This window comes from Sminthopsis crassicaudata, chromosome 6 (assembly GCF_048593235.1).
Source record: "Sminthopsis crassicaudata isolate SCR6 chromosome 6, ASM4859323v1, whole genome shotgun sequence".
Taxonomy (NCBI): Eukaryota; Metazoa; Chordata; class Mammalia; order Dasyuromorphia; family Dasyuridae; genus Sminthopsis; species Sminthopsis crassicaudata.
The window spans coordinates 93,965,285-93,979,520 of NC_133622.1; the positions used below are offsets into that span (position 1 = coordinate 93,965,285).

Sequence of the window (14,236 nt, forward strand, 5' to 3'; positions counted from 1 at the left end):
GTGTGCTATTTTAAGCTGTTTCAAATGCTAATTCAAGCCTCCAATTCCTTGGGTTTATTATCTCTTACCCAATCAACACACTTGTGTAAAGCTTTTTAAAAGGTACAAATTAATTCCATTGAAAGTACAAGTGAATGCCAAGAAACAGTTTGCTGTAAGCTTTTTACCCTACAAAAATCATTTGATTTCTCTATAATCATATTACATATATATACATATATATGTATAAGTATTTCGATTTATTAAAATGCACATCCCATAAATAAAATTAGAGTTCAGTCATAAGATGGTCTGTTTGCTGAATGATAAGCTGAGGTCTGTTACAGACGCCAAGATTATAACATGAAAAATGAACATCCTCATTGTGTTTAGCTTTTAGAGAACTTTTCATTTGACAAAGATTAGTGTGTCTAATATAAACCTACAGTTAAAAGCTATTTTTCCACAGTCTTAAGTCTGTTACTTTCTCTAACCTTTTCCCCCTTCATGTAAGGGGATTTTTTTTTTTGGATAAATATATTTATGCTTACATTACATTTGATGTAAATATGTCATCATTTATATAAAAAGGTACCTCTCAGTATCTAGATGGTGCAGTGGATAGAGTGCTGGCCTTGAAGTCAGGAGAATTTGAATTAAAATCCAAATTCAGACATTTAATACTTCCTACCTGTGTGACCCTGGGCAAGTCACTCAATCTCAGTTGCCTTAGCAAAAAGTAAAAATAAATAAGTAAAAAGGTGACTTTCACCCTTAAATTGACATGAATTCTTAGGTCCTTTAATTATGAAGGCCTGTATGGTTTTTACTCCTCAGAAGGCATCAAGAAGACCTAAGTTCAAATCCTGCTTCAGACACTTACTTTACTCGTGATGTGATTATAGGCAGGTCACTAATTTTCTATCTTCTGCATTTTATAGATAAGGATAATAATAACATCTACCTGCTATAAGGAGAAAATGAGATATTTGAGGTTTTTTGTTTTCTATTTTTAAGCTTTTTATTTTCAAAATATATGCATAGTTTCCAACATTCACCATTACAAATTACTGTGTTCCAAATTTTTCCTCCTCCTTTCTCTGACTCTGTCCCCTAGATGGCAAGTAATCCAATATATGTTAAACATTTGCAATTGAGATGATATTTGTAAAGCACTTTTACACATCTTAAAACACTATATAAATTCTAGCAATGATGAAGACAAAGAAGTTATATCAGCTCTAGGACAGAACAGCTGGGTGATCTTGGGCAAGTTGAACCTCTTTTGGCCTCATTTCTCCATCTGTAAAATAGAGGGATTGAATTAGGTGGTCTCTGAATTCCCTTACAGTTCTAGAGCTACAATTCCATAAAATAAAAAATGCAAAAATGTTGTTCCATTCTATTACTGACCATTTGATATGCTATCATTTCTTGTAGGTAGACTATTTGTTTAATTTGGCTATACATATGTCTTTTAAGAATTTTGTTTTTCTTTTTTTTAATGGAAGGGGAGGTGAAAGGGAAAGAAAATATAATGATTAAAATATGTCAGTGTTAAGCTGTAACATTGTTAATTGAAAAAAAATGACTTAAAAAAGAGAAGAGAAATAATATTCAGAACAACTCCTTTAGCTACTTAATTATTAACTTGCAGATTTTTTTCAGTGGTTAGATCTTGTCCTTTCTTGGAATTTTTACAAATAAGATTCTGATTGAATCAGACTGATTTTTCTCCTCTGCCTTGTGGAGCAGGAGAGATTTTCCGCATAAAGCTGCATAGAAACTCATAGACATCCTGATACAATTTTATCATTGGAGGGAAAACATCTTTTAGTTCTTCATTTTTAGGCATAATGAAATGCAACAATATAATTTTTTTTGGCTCTTGAATCCCTTGGCCTTTACTGAGCTAAAGGCAATTGTGATCTCTGGACCCTATTTCATCCTCCCAGCTCTGTAGCATAATGAATTCCCTTTCTCTGCAGTCAAAATATCCTTCCCTGCAGCTTAGTGAGAGAGAAAAACTCGAGAGAGATATATCTGGACCAAACAAACAAACCATTTGGATTCAAAACCAAGAAGAGATTCACATGAAATAGAATGTTTCCAAAAGAAAAGCATATTTTAAAAAATTTTAATGGCTTAAACAGATTTATGATTTGAAGTTTTATCTAAGTTATACTTCTACAAATTAGACTTAAAAATTAACCTTCCTAGCCCAGGAAGTACAACCAAGAAGGAAGAGAAATATGAGAGGACAGTAATCGTATTGAAAGGAAGATCATGCTAAGGTGAGGTGAAGAGATTTAAATAGAAAATATTAGTAAGGATGAAGTGGATTTGACATAACCTTCTTACTGAAATGACCTACAAGAAAAACTAACAAGCACATGTAAAAGAGTAATTAGGTGCCAATTAATTTTACATCTGAATATTTTTTTATTTTATTCTAGGATTATTTACAAGAAAATATGACTATAGATAGTTTTGATTATTTCAACTAAAAACTGCCTACTCATATCCTTTGACCATTTATCAGTTGGAGAGTGGCTTTAATTTTTGTATACATTTGACTCAGTTCTCTATATATTTGAGAAATGAGATCTTTATAAGAGAAACTTGCTATGATAAATTTTGATATTATTTCATTATCAACCAATGGTACCTTGTAGCATAATGTAATTTCCCTGCTTATGCGTTTTAATTAGGTTTATTTTTTCTTTTGCTTCTGTCATGATTGTTAAAGCATATTAGATTCTGCTCTAACTCTTTGTTTTAACTCTATGTGTATGCTTTTATTACAAGTGTGTCATTTGGAAACAACATATTATTGGGTTCTGATTTCTAATCCATTCTGCTATCTGCTTCTTTTTTAAGGTATATCCTTCCCTGCTGCTTAGTGAGAGAGAAAAACTCGAGAGAGCTATATCTGGACCAAACAAACAAACTATTTGGATTCAAAAACAAGAAGAGATTCACATGAAATAGAGTGTTTCCAAAAAAAAAAAAAAAGCATATTAAAAAAATTTTTAATGTCTTAAACAGATTTATGATTTGAAGTTTTATCCAAGTTATACTTCTACAAATTCCATTTGTATATACCATTCTAATTCACAGTTATGATTATTATGTATTTCCTTTAATTCTATTTTCTTCTGTTTTTTTCCTTTTTTATATTATGAAGGAAAAACAAAACAAAACATGGTTAGATGTCAAAGTAGGTGGTAGTGCCTTAACTTTATTTGTATTATAAAGGACACTAATTCCTCTTCCATCTTAATCAAGGGGAGCGCTAACATTTTCTCTTTTCACACAACATTCTCATTTCATTTATTAAAGCATTTTTCAACCTGAATTGTCATTGCATTCCTCCTTCTTCCCTAATCCTGCTTATTTCCCTATTGGGCTTGATATTCTTCTGTGCCAAATTCTTTATGTCCCTGTGTTCTGGGCTGTGAGAGTGTGTGTGTGTGTGTGTGTGTGTGTGTTTAATTCTATTTCAGATAACATGAGACTCATTTAATGCACATTTCATCTCTACCTCCACATTTGTGTGTATGCAGTTATGTATGTATACACACATTTCCCTTATGTGTGTATGCACATATATATGTACATAATTATACATCTAAAGTATGAGAAAGAGCAAGTTCCACACCATTCTTCCCTCATCTATAATATTTATACATTATTTCTTTTACTTGCTCTATTTATGACTCTTTAAAACCTTCAGAAAAGAATCAAGCCATGCCTTAGACCTTTAATTCTCTTAATACCCTTCAAAGATATTAATGTTCTGAATGGACACTTGTTTCTTTTCCTTCTATTTTTATGACTCTACCATCATGTAATTCCTTTCAATTTTTCAAAGTTTTCATTTTAAATTGCTCTGAACTCTTGCACTTGTATTTCAAAGTACCTTCCTAGCTTAGTCTTTTTTTAATCAGAGATTCTCAAAAGCCATATATTCCATTAAATAACCATTTTGTCCTATAGGATTAGATTTAATTTTGCATTCTAAGTTATTTTTAGTTCTAAGTCTCTAACTTCTGCCTTTTAAAATATTATATTCCAGGCTCCTCTGGTTTTTAGCAGAAACTTCCAAGTCTTCTTGTGATTCTGACTGTATTTCCTTAATACTCAAACAGTTTCTTTGTGGAAGTTTTGTAGTGTTTTCCTTTAACATGAAAGTTTCAGATTTTGACTATGAGATTACTGGAGTTTTTTCTTTTGCAATTCCTTTAAAGAAATAAACAGTTTGGGGCAGCTAGGTGGTGCAGTGGATAGAGCACTAGCCCTCAAGCCAGCAGGACCTGAGTTCAAATGTGGCTTCAGACAATTAACACTTCCTAGCTATGAGATCCTGGGCAAGTGATTTAACTCCAATTGCTGCAGGGTGGGGGTGGGGGGAGAAGAAGAAGAAGTAATTGGTTGTTTCTTCCCTTAATTATTTTGCCCTATATTTCTGAGAGAAATAAGAATTTTTCCTTTAAACTTTCCTGAAATATAATGTCTAGGATCTAATATTTCTTGTTGTCTCATAGTTTTCATGGATTACTTTTTCATGGGTAAGGTTTCCTAAATCTTCCTAGCTATTTATTCTTCTAATTTTTTTCCTCAGGAGCTTTTATCTCAGTTTTTATCTTTATTTCTTCTAAGTATTTATATAGAGCTTATAGAAAAGTTATTTTCCTTTGAGTCTCTGGTTATAATTCTTAAGGATTTGGATGTACAATAATAGTTATATTTATGGGCATTATTTTTAATTTACTCATCTCTTGAACTTTAGTTCTTTAATTGGGATTTTGTACCAGGGCTGGGGGCACCTCATTCTTACACTACCCTCTACTTTCTAGGGTTCTGTTGTTGTGGCATCTCAAGAAGTGTTTTAGATCTTGGAGAATCTGAACTGTCCTGGTCTGGGTACTATAGTACCATACTGGGTGCCAACCTGGGGTTTTCTGATTACTCTTTTTCAGGGGAGTCATCCTTTTGCTACCCTTATCATAGAGGCTTGCATACTTCACATGATCATTTATGTTTAAACAGGAAGGTTCTGGTTAGCCTAGCTGGGGAAGAACCCTTTTCTCTTCTCTATGGGCTTCAGATTATTTTTTTCAGTTCTTAATTTGTTGAAATTTTTTGTTAAATTTCTTTATCATAATTTAATATAAACATCAAAGTGTTTTGTTTTGGTTTTTCTGCAGTAGATATGTAATAGTTATATGACCTGCTTCCTATTCAGAAGGCCATCTTGGCCTGAAATCATTTGCTACCCTTATTAATGCTATTAGAAGTAGATACTACTTCCTTGCCACACAAATCAAATGATCATATAATGCTAATTGTATAGCATTATGGTTCTATGAATTATATTTTTAAAAATTCTATTGTGCCAAGAAGAGAAGTTTCAAAATTTTGGTAAGAGAAGTAGGAAGAGGCAACATTTGAAAAATTGTCTATGTAATGACATTCTCCTGATTCTATCCCCAAGATTTCACTTTTTATTATTTCATTCAAGTCCATGGTTTTCTAAGATCAAGTTCATGATTTCCTATAGCAGAATAATATTCTATCACACTTATATTCCACAACTTATCTGCTTCAGATCCTGCCCTCCTCCCAAGCACTAGTTAAACACTTGAATCGCAAGTCCTTGCAGGAACATATTGATTTAGGAAACCACAATTAACATTGTACATGTTTTGTTAAGTATTTCCTAAATTTTAATTTAATTTAATTTAATTGATTGTGACCACATTTGGGATGATTGGAGGTGGTAGCCACAGGATATTGGATTCTTCTGGCATATACAATGAAATGTGAGTTTTTGATATTAGCTATATTTCACAGCAAGAGAAACATAAAATCTCTATGAATATTATGAGTTTTGTAATGAAAATATAAAGGGAGTCAGGTGAATTGGGAAGTAAAGATCATAGTATAGTTTCTAAAAGGGGTTCTATAAGGGCCTTCAGAGGCTGTTAAATCCAACACTAATTTTGTAGATGAGAAAACATCCTCAAGATTAAAGAAAACAATAAGTAACTGAAGTAGAATTTTAATTCAGGTCTCTTGCCTCCCAATTTGAGGTACTTTTATACTATACCATATTATCACTTGGTCCTAAATGATGCAAACAACTTCAAGGGCAAGTAAATACACAGTCTAGCAGGTCAAAGTAGCAGCTACCCCCTTCTGCTTCCACAATCTCCAGGTCTAGTCTATGGCAGTTCATATTTCAACAAATTAACAGACATTTTTGGCCATATGGATTTGTCCTGGGAGTAGAAAAACAGAGGAAATTCCTGGGAGACTTTATTTTATAATCATCACCAAACACTGTCAAAGTAGCTTTGAAGGTATATTATGAAGACCAGACTGTAACTTCTAACTTTGGATGTTCTAGGATTCTTTATTGCTTTATTTAGAGGAAATGTGGCAAATTCCCTTTAATCAAGCAACAATAAGAGATAAACTGATTAAAAATAACTATTTTTCATTCCTCCCCCTCTCACACTGCAGTCTTGTCTTCTTGTGTCAAAGTCCTCTGAGATTTTTGCAGCTTATTGCTTCATATGAGACTCCCTTTCATAGCAACATCTTACTTTGTTTGCCTAACAGAATGATATTAAACATTTTCTCTGAAGCCAGCAATCTGCACTTTTCCCCTAGCCTTGCTGAAACATTAGCATAATCACAAAAATTTATGATAAATGTTCTTTGGCTGTTCTTTCTATGAATTTGATCATTTTTAAAAATCTGTATTATGAAAATATGCATGTACCCATTTCTTTTTCCTTTTGGTAATTTTTTTCTCTAAGGTTAATTAAATTAATATGGATATTAGAAGTAAAAATGTATGTTTGAAAAAGAAATGTTCTGTCAAAAATTTTTTACTAAAAAGGAATAAGACTAGAAAACAGGTCGATAAATCAGTATATTAGGATGTTCTGACCTAATAAAACGCAGTAATGAGAGGCAGGATCGTTTAGGGATAGGGAAACATGAAGATTTGAGATCAAATCTTGTCTCTAACACATACCAGCTGTGTGACCCGATATCTAACTTAGCTTCTTAGTGCCCAGGGGCAGCCCCCTAAGAGTATAAATTATTGTATATTTGCTGATCTATATTAATATAAAGAATATCCTAATTTGGAGTTCCATATATATATAGGCATATACTTCCCACCTCTTGCAAAAATTAATATACTAATGACTTTGTGGTATGGTTATTTCCTATAATGATATAGATAGCACACAATCCCTTCAAATCTTATTAGATGGTCTTCATGAGTTGTTATAAGAATAAAAAAAAACCAAAAACCTTCAGCTAATGGCTAATCTGTTGATGATAATTTCCACAATTAGTTTGACTGATCTTTGGACAATATTGGACCCATATGGGTGATTCTTTCTAGCTTGGCAGAACCAACCAAAGCTTGTGTGACCTTCAATTCAATTCAACAAATATTAATTAAGCAGCTACTGAGTGCTGAAAGCACTATTTAGGTCAAATACTAAATCAAATACAAAATTTAGACACATGATTTGTAAGAGTTTAGTCTATATGTATCTATTTTCCATATGCTTACTAACATATTATTTCAAAGGACCCATGATGAAAAACACTACCCAACTCCAGAGAGAGAACTGAATGTAGATGGAAGCACACTCTTTTCATTTTCTTTATTTTTCTTGTAAGTGTGTTTTATTTTTGCAATATGGCTAATAGAGAAATATGTTTAGCATGACTTTATATGAATTAAATTAAATTAAGTTAAAACTTTTAAAAATGTAATTTGGTAATATTTAACAAGATAATAAAATATATTTTAAAAATAATGTACATGTTTTCAATCCCTGATAGAATAATTTATGCTTTGAACATAGGGATTTGTCTATTTCCCATATAGCTTATATCATTCCTGGAACTTAGTGGTTGCTTTAAAATTCTCATTGACAAATTGATTTTTCCCCTTTTAACCAGAGGTGAGTGAGGGATGGGTAAGTGGGTAACACAACATAACCCTAGAGAGACACTTGGGTGTTGTCATGGCAATTGAAAGGTTCATCCAAGCGTAAACTGGGAGCACAGCTACAGAATGGATGCTTCATAACAAAGTCAGTCCCTACTGAATTGCATCTGGTATACTTACTCTGATGTACTTACAGTACAATATGGTCAGGGAAAAGGATGGGTAAACTTGTTCTAGTTGTTCTGAGTTCTGGGAACTGGCTGGAAGAGAATATGCTTAACATGCAAACACACAGAAAGAAGCATCACCTCCATGACCTAACCAAATTATTTTCTATTTTTAAGCCCCAAGGGAGAGAATTTGACTTATTTATTTGCACAATATCTAGGGAAGTTATTTAGGATAAACATTATTACTATATTTATATTTTCCTTAGTAAATAAGGAGAGACACAGAGACAGAAACAGAGAGAGACAGAGACAGAGACAGACTGAAGGAGGGAGAAAAGGAAAGGGAGGGAGAGAGGGAGGTACAGAGATCTATTTTTTAGATGTGGGAAAATTTTGTTTTGTTTAATGTAAGTTTGTAATGGGATTTGTTATTTTAAATGGGGTTGGGGAAAGATTTAAAAAGTTGATTTCTATTGATTGAAAAAAATCAATAAAACAAACCCAAGCACTTACTGAGCACTTCTTATGTACCTGACACTGTGCTAAATGTTAGGGATATAAATACAAGGAAAAAGAAAGATAATTCCTGCCCTCAAAGTGTTTACCATCTAAGGAGAAGGTACTGAATGGCAAAATCTGAGCTTTTCTGAACCCCTCCTCACAATGGAAATTCAGGAAGGAATTCATTACACAGAAGAGAGAAACCTTAAGATCAGAAAGGGAAGACAGCTGAAATGTGTCAAAGTCTGCACAGTGAAACCTAGCAGATCTGAGGTCCTTCTTAAAGATGAAGATGCCTATGCTTTAGCAAACTTTAAAAAAGTTAAGGACTTTTCAAGATGAAAGAGAAAATGAGTGGTGCCCTTGTAGCCGAATTTCCTTTTCTCCATATGATTTTTAGTAAATGATATACACTCTGAATAAGTCAGTAGCAATAGGGTAATGAGTGGGTATCTAAAAACCTTCTTTTCCAATCTTAAAAAAAATAACATTATGAAGATCATGGTTCTTATTCATATTTAATGTTATGTGTATGGATTATATTATTAGGATAGTAAAGTGAAAAAGTAATACATAATTCTATAACTCTATAATAACAATAAGGGGTAATTATATTTCATATGTACATATACACATTACTTTATTTTTATGCATATTTATGGCATTTACAACCCTGTGACTTAGGCACTATCAGCAAGATGATCCAAATTTTATATATTGTGAATGTCTTCTAGTCATATAATGTCAAGTGTAATATATGAATCCAGGTATTCCTAATTTCAAATTCCTTTATGGCTAGCTGGCAAAGTAGCATGAGTCAGCTTTGGCACTTGCTGAGTTAGAATCTTGCTTCAAATATTTCCTTACTCTGGATACTTGAACCTGGACAAGTCACTTAACACCTATCTGCCTCGGTTTTCTCAATGATAAAATGGAGATAATAGTACCTCCCTCTCAGGAGGTTGTTGTGAGGATCAAATGAAATAGTCCCTCCCACATAATAGGCATTTACTAAATATCTTTCCTTTCCTTAAATAAAAAAAAATCTATAACCTCTCTATACTTCAAAAGATCATACCTACCTCTGTGGAATAAAAAATTCTGTAAATGTAATTTTAGTGACTAATACACATGTGGTTCAGATCATATCCCTTGCTTTCATAAAAGCTAATATCTAGAGCTTTTAAGAGAAAATGACAAATAAATGACTTTTCATGCTATGTTGATTTGCATCTGAATAAATGACCAGTTCAATTTGCCTCTGGCTCTCTTAACAATTCTTTGGGATCATCTCATAACAGCTATGATTTATCCAAATAGAGTTCATTGTCAATTGAACAGTGCCCAGACGGTATTAAGCTGTAATATCTACTTGATTTGAATACACAGATGCCAACTTTATATATGGAATAATAATACCAACTATCTTTACATTTTACAGAATCATTATTATTCTAAAACTGACAAGGTCCCTAAAGTATTTTTCATCTTATTCCTTCATTGTACAGATAAAGAACCTGAGGCTCAGAAAGATTGGGATACACCAAAGGTTATATGGTAAAACCCAATTTTCTGAAATCAAAGGGTTGTGATCTTTCAAATAATAAAATTATTTTAATAACCTACTGACCCATAATCATTCTTTGCTAAGAGTCTATAATATTATTTTTCTGAAATATTTTATCGGGAATAACTTCTAATAACTCAGAGGTCGAGGGAATTATCCAGAGATGATTGTTAAATCATCAGACCTCAGGAATGGGCAGACAATATAAACCAAAGGTTAATTAACTGTTTTGTTGATTACTTACACTTTAAAAATGATGAATAAACTGTTATTAATGAAGATTAAACTTAAAAATGTCATATTTATGTTTATATATCTGTATATATACATATATGTTTATATGTAAATATGAAACATTTAAAAGTATATGTGTGTATATATGTATACACTCTATACACACTTATATATACATATAATTATGCACACATACTTATACATATATATATATATATATATATGCACTTGCACAAATATTTGGAGATCTGTTGTTAAACATTTACTAGCAAATTGCCTTGAATCAGAGACCATCTAGTCCAACTCACACATGAACAACTACCTTACTCATAACACATACAAATTATATTTTTTTCCTTGAAGACTTCCAGGGAAGGGCCTGAGATGTTAAGTGACTTGCTAAGGATCTTACAACCAGTAAGATCAGAGGTTTTCATAACTCTAAGTCTGGCTCTCTATCCAACATGCATTGCTCTGTCTCCCCAAATAAAATAAATCAATACAGAGATATAAAGAAAAACTAAATGTGCAAATTGGCAACTTTTAGAGACCAAGCAACATTTATCGAAGCCAAATTTTGGTCTTGATTTCTAAGTATTAACACTTTTTTTCAGATAAAATGCTACTACTCCACAGGATAGCAGAAAAGTTGTTTTCCAAAATTGTTTCAACACAACTTCAAGGTGAGGAAAAGCACTAGATCTAGAGTAACTAAAGCCAACTTCACAAGAAGACAGAGCCATGAAAGAAATAAAAGCTTTTCTTATGAAATAATAGCACCCACTGATAGCCTTCACAAACCCAGATCACACCACTGTGTGGGTACATGAAGGATCTGGCTGTGGAAGCTACTTCCTATTATAGTTATAATTGTAACATAGTCTGAATTACCCCTAAGAACCTTGTTCATATGCCACATTAGGGGAAGACACTTTTTTTTTTCAGTCACAAGATAAATGATCAAATTCAATAGCCCAATGTTTGATATATGCAAGGATGTAGATTGCTTGAGTGAAAGATTTCCATTTTGACAAGAACTTGGGGGAGGGGGTGGAGAATAGGCTTAAATTATCATCTTTAAACCATCTAGCAAAATAAATTAGAAAAAGATATTACCTGAGTATAAAAGGTCATATCATTTTTTAAAATGTAAGAAAATGGATAATTATAGCAAAACAGAAAATTTTTTACTAAAGGATAATGGAGATTGCAAAAGATCTAGCAAAACAAATTAGAAAAAAGATATCACCTGAGTATAAAAGATCATATCATTTTTTAAATGTAAGAAAATGGGTAAAACAGAGAATTTTTTACCAAAGGATGATGGAGATTGTAAAAGATAAAATAAGAAATTTTAATTTCTAGAATTGAAAATTTTTGCTTGAATAAAATGAAATTATCTAGGAAAAGAAAGGTAACAGTTGACTGATCAAAAAATATTAGTATCACAAAAAATAAATAAGACTAGTAAACAACTCACAAATAACATTTGATCTCTAAGATATATGCTTTATTATTATACACAAATATAAAACTTTTGTAAGATAGTTTTATTTTATTACATATGTTATAATATATAAATATCCACATACTATTTCATTAACTTGTGAATTTTTTATTATACATGACTATGTAAACCAAGAGAAATTCCTAAATAGATAAAAAAGTCAAAGAATATAAGGAAGTAATTCTCAGAAGAAAAATTATAAATGATTAACAATTCTTAAAAGAATTATAGATTATTAATGACATGAAAGTGATAATACATCATGTAATATTTCAGTCCATTCTCCTGATTCTATCCTGATGAGTAAGCAGAGCACCAAAATTGAAAAGATCCCAACTTTACCAAGTAAGTGTTCAAAGGATAAAAATCTTGAATCTGAATCATGTAAGAGAAATACAGATAAGGGATTCTGAAACTTCATTTCACATTTTATCCAGCAAATTGAAAAAGATGACAAACAATAGAAATAGCATTTTTTGAGAGTCTGAAAAAAAGACCAGGACACTGAGGTGATTATACAATTGTTCAATCATTCTGGGGAGTTGTTTGAAATTGTGTGGATTGTTTTAATTGCCTAAGATTTCCTTGTCTTTTGTCTCAGAGATACAACTGTTAGAAAAACAACTTGAGGTCAAAGACAGAAATAAAGTTCCCAGAGGGAATACTATTTTTATAGCAGTGTTGTTGTTTTTGGTTATCATTTGTTTGGTAGTGGTTTTTGTTGTTTGTTTGTTTTTGTAGTAGCAAGGAATTGGAAACAAAGTAGGTACTTTTCAGTTGAGTCAGAGTATGGTATGGCAATGTAATGAGATATTCTTGTACCACAAGAAAACACAAATTTGAAGAATTCAGGAAACATAGAAGAATTAGATGAACTGATGTTGAATGAAATAAGCAAGTCAGGAAAATAATATATACCATTAACTAAAATAATGTAAAGACAAATAAAATGAAGTTAAACCTTGTATATACATACTGGACAAGCTTAGCCCTAGAGACAAAAATGAAAAAACAAAACAAAACAAAAAAAAACCTCCTTTTGTTGAAAAGGTGGAATACTATGATTCTTGGGTGCTATGAGATAGTCAGTGTGTTGGGTGATTTTGGTGAACTATTTTTTTGTTTTTCATCTTTCTAAATCTGGAAAAGTTATTCATTCTACTAAGTGCTTTACAACTATTATCTTATTTTATAACAACAATAATAGCAGCTAACATTTATATAGTGCTTACTGTGTCAAACACTTTGCAATTATTATCTCATTTAATCCTCACAATTACCCTTAAATGTAGGCGCTATTATTATCCCTGTTTTGCTCAGGTAGAAACTGAGATAGAGGTTAAATTACTAACTCAGATCTTCCTGACTGCAGGTATATAGTCTATTCATTGTACCAACCAGGTGCTCCCAAAATGAAAGCAAATGTCAACACTAACTTTAAAAAATACCATTAATCATAAGGGCAACTAGGTAGTATAGTGGGTAGAGTACCAGGCTTGGAGTCAAAAAGACTCATCTTCAGGAATTCAAATATGGTCTCAGGCACTTACTAGCTGTATTACTCTAAGTGAATCACTTAACCCTGTCTACCTCAGTTTCCTCATCTATAAAATGAGCCAGATATGGAAATGGTAAACCACTTTTATATCTTTGCCAAATTTCTTTTTCCAGCCTTTCCTTTTTCCTTCTTTGGGGTCACACACAACTGAACAACATTAATCATAAAGTAATTATAAACATTTGACTATAACCTTAGAAAATTCCAACCTCTAATTATCCAAAAACATACAAGTGTACATGCATTATGCAGTGCTTTAACCCTTCCTCTTTGCTCTGTCTTGATTAGTAGGCAAGGCATTGACACTGAAAAGAACTCAACTTCCTTAAGTGTTTAAAGGACAAAAATGCCATCTATTTAAATCTCTTATAACATTAAAAAAAAAAGTGACAGTAAAACAAGGTGGGAAATGGGGAAGCTGCCTGCATAAATGAATGGAATATGAAAAATTCAGAGCTTCCTACAACATGCTTATGATATTTAGCCTTGCAAGATTAGAACAGTTTAAAAATAGATAACTCAATTTTTTCTCTTTTTAAAGTAAGTTTACATTACATTAGATTTGTATTTATATACAAAATTGACCAAAAATATGTTAGAGAACATTAAGAGTTCAATCATAAACTAAACACTTGAATGGACTTTAACTGACAACAAAAAACAAGACAAAACCCAGTAACAACCCAACAATAACAACTGCCTTGAAAAGATATGAATGGGGGGGCATCTAGGGGAC

General features: G+C 32.0%; 1 non-coding gene across 1 annotated transcript; it reads right to left on the minus strand.

Annotated features, from left to right (window-relative positions):
- Positions 1-3,175: 3,175 nt before the first annotated feature.
- On the minus strand, positions 3,176-3,301 carry LOC141548109 (U6atac minor spliceosomal RNA). The gene has a single exon (XR_012483811.1). It is a non-coding gene; the product is annotated as a U6atac minor spliceosomal RNA (small nuclear RNA).
- Positions 3,302-14,236: the final 10,935 nt, after the last annotated feature.